The sequence below is a fragment of the Penaeus vannamei genome, chromosome 36 (genome assembly GCF_042767895.1).
Source record: "Penaeus vannamei isolate JL-2024 chromosome 36, ASM4276789v1, whole genome shotgun sequence".
Taxonomy (NCBI): domain Eukaryota; kingdom Metazoa; phylum Arthropoda; class Malacostraca; order Decapoda; family Penaeidae; genus Penaeus; species Penaeus vannamei.
In genome coordinates this window covers 25424660-25432159 of record NC_091584.1, presented here as the reverse complement: position 1 = coordinate 25432159, position 7500 = coordinate 25424660, and the positions used below count along the sequence as shown (strand labels likewise).

Here is a 7500-nt window from a genome sequence, read left to right as displayed (position 1 = left end):
AGAGACAGAGACAGAGACAGAGACAGAGACAGAGACAGAGACAGAGACAGAGAGAGAAAGACAGACAGACAGACAGACAGGCTGAGAGAAGGAAGGCTGACACGGGAACGGCGAGTGGTGGTGGTGGTGGGGGGAGGGGGGGGATTTGAGACGCGCGCGTGTGTAAGTATGTGTCTAGGTAGATAGAAAGATGGATAAAAATAAAAAGATGAATAAATGTATGAACAGATAAAAGATCCTTTCAATGAGAGTATGTATCATATAGATGAAGCTTATATATTTACACTAGGTAAGACTCTTTTAACTACCAATACCTAAAAAGCCTAGGTACAGCCAGCAGCAAAAGCCGTGACGCCTCGCCAGACCTGGCTTGGAGAGATCGTGCCCTTCTTGCCCTGAAAGCAAGCCCACGTTCAAACAACCTGGGCATAGTTAGGAAAGGGGGGTGAGGGGGTGAGGAAGGGGGTGATCTGAATTCGCTAGGCAAAGCAAAGAGTGAGTGTTCTGCTATGTTTCAAGCTAGTGTCCTCCCCTCCCCACCCCCACCCCTCTCTGTCTCTCTCTCTTACACACACACACTGTAATATTTTTGGGTGTGAATAATGCATCGTCTCAAATAGCGCCTCTTGAACTACCAAACAATGATAAAAAATGGCCACTTCGAGGGTGATGGGGTGTAAAGGTTTAGGTGTCAATTCCCTTGTTTTTTTTTGTTTGTTTGTTTGTTTTTTGTTTGGGTGTCTCCTACGAACCACGATCTCCAGTCGCGTTCATGAATCGCGAAGCACGGTTTGGTTGGGGTCAACTTGAGTGTGATGAGCCACTTGTCTCCGTCCCTCGCAATAATATACTTATATAAAAGTATTTATATTGATCATATCAATCATATACATATAAAAAAGTATTTATATTGATTAGATCAGTTTAAAGTTTGAGATACAAATGAATTGAAATTTCTTCGTCAGTAAACCTAATTCATTATATTGTTTCCGAAACTCTTGGTGAAAATATATGAAGTAAAATGAAATGCTGTGGATGTGTGCAACAGTGCATTAATATAGTCATCATCACCATCATTAATGTAGTGATAGTGGGGTATATAGGATGTAGGTGCTGCGAAACTCATACTATTATGTATCATTTGGTTTCAAAATATTAGGTGCCAGTCTTCAGACCCCGCGAAGAGCCGAGTCTAGCTTCACTCTACCCAAGTCTAAGAGAATATTCCCTCAACCTTGACTCTACCTATTCTTACGCCTTTGTTAGTCGTTTCAGCGGCTGGTGTCCAACACTATGCCGGTGTTCCCTCCCCCCCCTCCAAACTCTTCAAGAAACCCATTACTTTCGATATCTTCTGTTCAATACGTACTTTACATATTCATTTCGTTATTTTTGGTAATGAAATAATTGTAAATATTTGGAAAATATAATGGCTTATGAAATATTGCCATGGGTTTTATTCTATTTCCCAAATAACATATCAAAAGATTATCATTATCTAAATAGCAGATCCAGGTGATATAAGACGGATAATGCAGAACCATATTTTAATATACGGTTCTGGGATAATGCAGACGAAGGATATTTCCGTCTGACGAATATTGATATGAATAGTCAGTTCCAACAATATTTTTATATAGAAAATATGATAAGGAATTTAAATAAAACGATGTGATAAGATTTCATGATAATTATTTTCGAAATGATATACGATAACTTATTTCTTCAAGCAGGTCCAAAATATTAATCAAAACAACTCAACAGGAACAAAATCGATCCCTCTCTCTCTCTCCATATAGATTTAAGTTATTATTTCACTTCTCTGTCTAATTTCCGTAATTTCCCTCCTCATCACAATCGAACCATCCTAACTATGCCCTGGTTGTTTGAACGTGGGCTTCCTTTCAGGGCAAGAAGGGCATGATCTCTCCAAGCATTGTCTGGCAAGGCGACACCGCTTTTGTTGTTGGCTGTACAAATGACGTATGCAATGACAGCAAATATATTACCGTCATGACATAAGTTTTATTGCACTATCTAGTTTATTCGTATTGTTTTTTATAGTTTATTCGTCTTATTCCAGTATCTAGTATATTCGTATTGCTGCAATTAGTCAATAATCATAAAGTCTGTGTAAATACGCATGTACGCACTGACACACACACACACACATTATAACCAATGATTGCGTGCAAAGCCATTGGAATTAAATAGCATCATTGTCCCTTAAGTGTCGTCATTAGCTGCTCCGAAGAAGAGCGAGATGACCTTAGACCAGATTCAAGGACCCCAAAACCTCGACCCCTTTCTCTTCTCCTTAAAATCATTTTCCTCCGTTCCTTATCCTTCCTCTGTCTCCCCCATTCCTTCTTTCTCGCTCTTTTTCCCAATCTTCGAAACTTTGGACCCTTTCTCTTCTCCTAAAAAATCCTTTTCCTCCGTTCCTTATCCTTCCTCTATCCCCTCCTTTTCATCCCTTCCTTATCCTTCCTCTATCCCCTCATTTCCTCCATTCCTTATCCTTCCTCTATCCTCTCATTTCCTCCGTTCCTTATCCCTTCGTTTTCCTCCATTCCTTATCCTTACTCTATCTTCCAATTCTTCCTCCATTCCTTATCCTTCCTCTATCCCCTCCTTTTCCCCTCACTCCTTATCCTTCCTCTATCCCCTCATTCTTCCTTCAACTATTATCCTTCCTCTATCCCCTCATTCTTCCTCCATTCCTTATCCTTCCTCTATCCTCCAATTCTTCCTCCATTCCTTATCCTTCCTCTATCCCCTCATTCTTCCTTCAACCCTTATCCTTCCTCTATCCCCTCCTTCTCCTCCATTCCTTATCCTCTCATTTCCTCCATTCCTTATCCTTCCTCTATCCCCTCATTCTTCCTCCATTCCTCATCCTTCCTCTATCCCCTCATTCCTTCTCGCTCTTCTCCCCGATCTCCGAAGCTCTGGACCCACTGTCAGGGCGGACTCAATCGCCTTTTCGTTATCACCGCCAGCCAAGATCTCGTCAATGGTTCCCCGGCAATCCCAACATCGTTATCATTGCGTCTAGAAGTACCGTAGCGTGCCGTACTCTCCGTATCATTAATAGGAGTCGAGCCATACGTACCAAGTCTCTCTCATTGCCTCCCACTTGATCACTAAGGGTCGTTCTATCACATGAGAGCATCTCCCACACGTAAACATTTAGATAGATAAGTAGATAGATAGACAGATAGACAGGCATAAACAGTAGACCCATATGTACTATACTCATGCTTCCCACTAGATCACTAAGGGTCGTTCTATCACATGAGAGCATCTCCCACACGTAAACATTTAGATAGATAAATAGATAGATAGATGGATAGACATAAACAGTAGACCCATATGTACTATACTCATGCTTCCCACGAGATCACTAAGGGTCGTTCTATCACATGAGAGCATCTCCCACACGTAAACATTTAGATAGATAGATAGATAGATAGACAGGTATAAACATTAGACCCATATATACTATACTCATGCTTCCCACTTGCTTCTCACTTGATCACTAAGAGTCGTTCTATCACATGAGAGCATCTCCCACACGTAAACATTTAGATAGATAAATAGATAGATAGATAGATAGATAGACAGGCATAAACAGTAGACCCATATATACTATACTCATGTTTCCCACTTGATCACTAAGGGTCGTTCTATCACACGAGAGCATCTCCCACACGTAAATATTTGGATAGATAAATAGATAGATAGATAGATAGACAGGTATAAACATTAGACCCATATATACTATACTCATGCTTCCCACTTGCTTCCCACTAGATCACTAAGAGTCATTCTATCACACGAGAGCATCTCCCACACGTAAACATTTAGATAAATAGATAGATAGATAGATGGATAGACAGGCATAAACATTAGACCCATATATACAGTAGTCATGCTTCCCACTTGCTTCTCACTTGATCACTAAGGGTCGTTCTATCACATGAGAGCATCTCCCACACGTAAACATTTAGATAGATCAATAGACAGATAGATATATAGACAGGCATAAACATTAGACCCATATATACTATACTCATGCTTCCCACTAGACCACTAAGAGTCATTCTATCACATGAGAGCATCTCCCACACGTAAACATTTAGATAGATCAATAGATAGATAGATAGACAGGCATAAACATTAGACCCATATATACAGTAGTCAAGTGAGACCACGTTGATACCCCTGCTAGTGTACTCGTGACCGCTATTGGATAATAAACATATGTAAGGCTTGGTAATCTGTGGCGCTAGCTGGGGTGGGTTTGTCTCCGGTCTTTGGCGTGAGGTTAGTTGGGGTGGGGGGAGAGGGGAGGGGTGGGGGGTTATTGTATGCGTGTACTCACACAGATGCAGATACGTGGGTAAGGCAGACACATAAAGAATAGGTCAGAACTTGGAGAGGGAAAGACAAAGAGGGAGAGATCTAGAGATTAATTGCACATATAGGGCAAATCCCTCCTCTCTCTCTCTCTTTCTGTCTCTTTCCCCCCTCCTCTCTCTCTCTGTCTCTCTCTCTGCCTCTCTCTCTCTCTCTCTCTCTCTCTCTCTCTCTCTCTCTCTCTCTCTCTCTCTCTCTCTCTCTCTCTCTCTCTCTCTCTCTCTCTCTCTGTCTCGCTCCCATCCCCCCGCCCTCTCTCTGTCTCGCTCCCCCCCCCCCCCGCTCTCTCTCTCTCTCTCTCTCCTCTCACTCTCTCTCTCTCTCTCTCTCTCTCTGTCTCATCCCACATCCCCTCTCTCTCTGTCTCGCCCCCATCCCCGCTCTCTCTCTCTCTCTCTCTCTCTCTCTCTCTCTCTCTCTCTCTCTCTCTCTCTCTCTTTCTCTCTCTCTCTTTCTCTCTCTCTCTCTCTCTCTCTCTCGCTCCCGCTGCCTCTCTCTCTCTCTCTCCCTCTCTCTCTCTCTCTCTCTCTCTCTCTCTCTCTCTCTCTCTCTCTCTCTCTCTCTCTCTCTCTCTCTCTCTCTCTCCTTATCTGTCTCCCTTTCCCTGGTCTCTCTCGCTCTGTCTCTCTCTCTCTCTCTCTCTCTCTCTCTCTCTCTCTCTCTCTCTCTCTCTCTCTCTCTCTCTCTCTCTCTCCCTCCCTCCCTCCCTTTTTCACAATAAAGTGTCCACATTTCTGCATACAAGACCCCTTTTTTTCTTTTTTTGGGGGGAGCTATTTTGGAAGGGGGAGGGGGCAGGGGACATACATATTTGTGTTATATGCCGTCAAATATGTTACCTGAATATGTGATTTCCTGTACACTCTCCCCCACCTGAGTCAGCTGGTTTCCACTTCCGGTTTGTCTGGTCGCTCTCCACTTCGTAAATGGGACCAATTTTACGAAAAAAGAATGAGGTGTTTTTTAAGAGCATGGTGTTGATAATTGTAATATTGATGATTATGACGATGATGATAAAGATAGTAATGATAATGATAGTTGTTGTACTTGTAATGGTGGTAGTAGTGGTAGTAGTAGTAGTAATAGTAATAGTAGTAGTAGTAATAGTAGTAGTAATAGTAGTAGTAGTAGTAGTAGTAGTAGTAGTAATAGTAATAGTCGTAGTAATAATAGCAGTAGTAATAGTAGTAGTAATAATAGCAGCAGTAGTAGTAGCAGTCACAGTAGTAGTAGTCGCAGTAGTAGTAGTAGGAGTGCTGTATTAGTAGTAATAGTAGTATTAGTAGTAGTAGCAATCGTAGAACCAATAGTAGCAAGAATAATAAGCACGATGGTGATAACGATAATGTTAATAATTATGATAACAGTAACAGTGGTAACAACAATAATAAAATACGACATGATTCGAAAGCAAAAAAAAATAAACCTCACAAATTATTTTAAAAAAATCCATATACATAATACCACTTACATTTGACAGTTCACCGGGAACACTCCTCTTGAGTTTAAACTGAATCCCACCAACCCTTATCATCAGCTTATGTAATTGTAAAACAAAAAAAAAGTGCTTATGCATTGTACTTATATGATGGACTAATATTTTGGTAATTGTACAGCGGATAATAATCAGTTACAGTCATAATAATAATAAAAGTTGTATGGAATGATTACCTTGACGTAAACTAAGACACTTTTCATATAGTATAAGGTGTGGGAATCGAAAATAAAGGAGATACGTGGCAGAGAAGAGAGAAGATTGACTCATCTTTTTTCTATTTCTTCGCCATGTTGACATCGCGTATGTAAACAATACTATGGCCGCTTAACTCACTCCTGCGACCTATAAAGTAGTTCATGTATTCCTCCGCGCTTGTGAAAACAATTAATTTCGTAAATTTCAACGTCTGATTTTACTAATTCATGTATTTTATGCAGTTCTTTATGTTAAGTAAACCTTTTTTTTACGTGTTTTGATAGTTTTATGCTATTTACGAAAACCCGATGTGCATTTGTGCTTTCCACCGGGACTTTCAAGACCTCACGACCGCCATTCTTCAACAAAACGCCGGTGAAGAATGTTTTGTTTTCAGTGTTGCGTCTGTTCCGGACCCTTTGTAAAGCAATATAGACGCTATGCTGAAGAAATAGACCTTATTAACTATCACAGCTTGATAAGTGAACCCGGAAAGTGCTCTTAAGTGCCGGAAAAAATGTGAATAGAAGCCAAGACATTCAGAAGATAGACAGAAGCGACGGAAAGTTTGGTGTCTCGACAAAAAGTTGTTTTGGTTCTATTCTTAAAGGTATGTATGCAGCTCTATCTTGCCGTACATACCGAGGTGAAAAGAATGCTTCCCGGATTGTTGAACAAAGTTTGTGATATCGGATTAAGTTGCTTTATTGATCAAGTTGTATTGGGCGGCGTGAATTCCCGTAGACTTTAGCGAAAAGTGGGTTGGATCCCACGTAGAGTTTTTTGAAAGTTGGCGCGTCGGTCCGTAGACTTTCGAATGTGGCGGCCGCGTCCGTAGAGTTTCATTGGCCGATTTTAAGCGTTTTTTTTGTGATGGTTTTACGGATTTCTATTTTCAGATCTTATTTCAGTTTGTTTTACCCCATAATTTCCCTGATATACTCCATGCCCTCCCAAGTCATCGGGACTTAACAGATCAAGTTATTATTCTTCAAAGTAGGATTCATGTAGATAATATGATGTCATGAAAATGTTATTCGTGAAAAAAATACACTGTAAGGAGACAGAGACAGAGACAGAGACAGAGACAGAGACAGAGACAGAGACAGAGACAGAGACAGAGACAGAGACAGAGACAGAGACAGAGACAGAGACAGAGACAGAGACAGAGAGAGAGAGAGAGAGAGAGAGAGAGAGACAGAGACAGAGACAGAGACAGAGACAGAGACAGAGACAGAGAGAATGAAAGAAGAGAGAGAATGAAAGAAGAGAGAGAATGAAAGAAGAGAGAATGAAAGAAGAGTGAGAAAGAAAGAAAGAAAGAGAAAGAGAGAGAGTGAATGAAAGAAAGAGAGAGAATGAAAGAAAGAAAAAAAAATCCTACG

General features: G+C 41.0%; 1 protein-coding gene across 2 annotated transcripts in view; it reads left to right on the top strand.

Annotated features, from left to right (window-relative positions):
• Nucleotides 1-7500, top strand: part of LOC113814379 (uncharacterized) — a 59202-nt gene that overhangs the window by 14128 nt on the left and 37574 nt on the right. Inside the window, exon 1 of one of the 2 annotated variants that reach the window (XM_070114458.1) lies at nt 6488-6725. The exons of the other annotated variant lie outside the window; for it this stretch is intronic. The gene's annotated coding sequence lies outside the window, so the exon portion shown is untranslated. Of the gene's footprint in view, nt 1-6487; nt 6726-7500 lie in introns of those variants that run through there. 2 annotated transcript variants of the gene reach the window in all.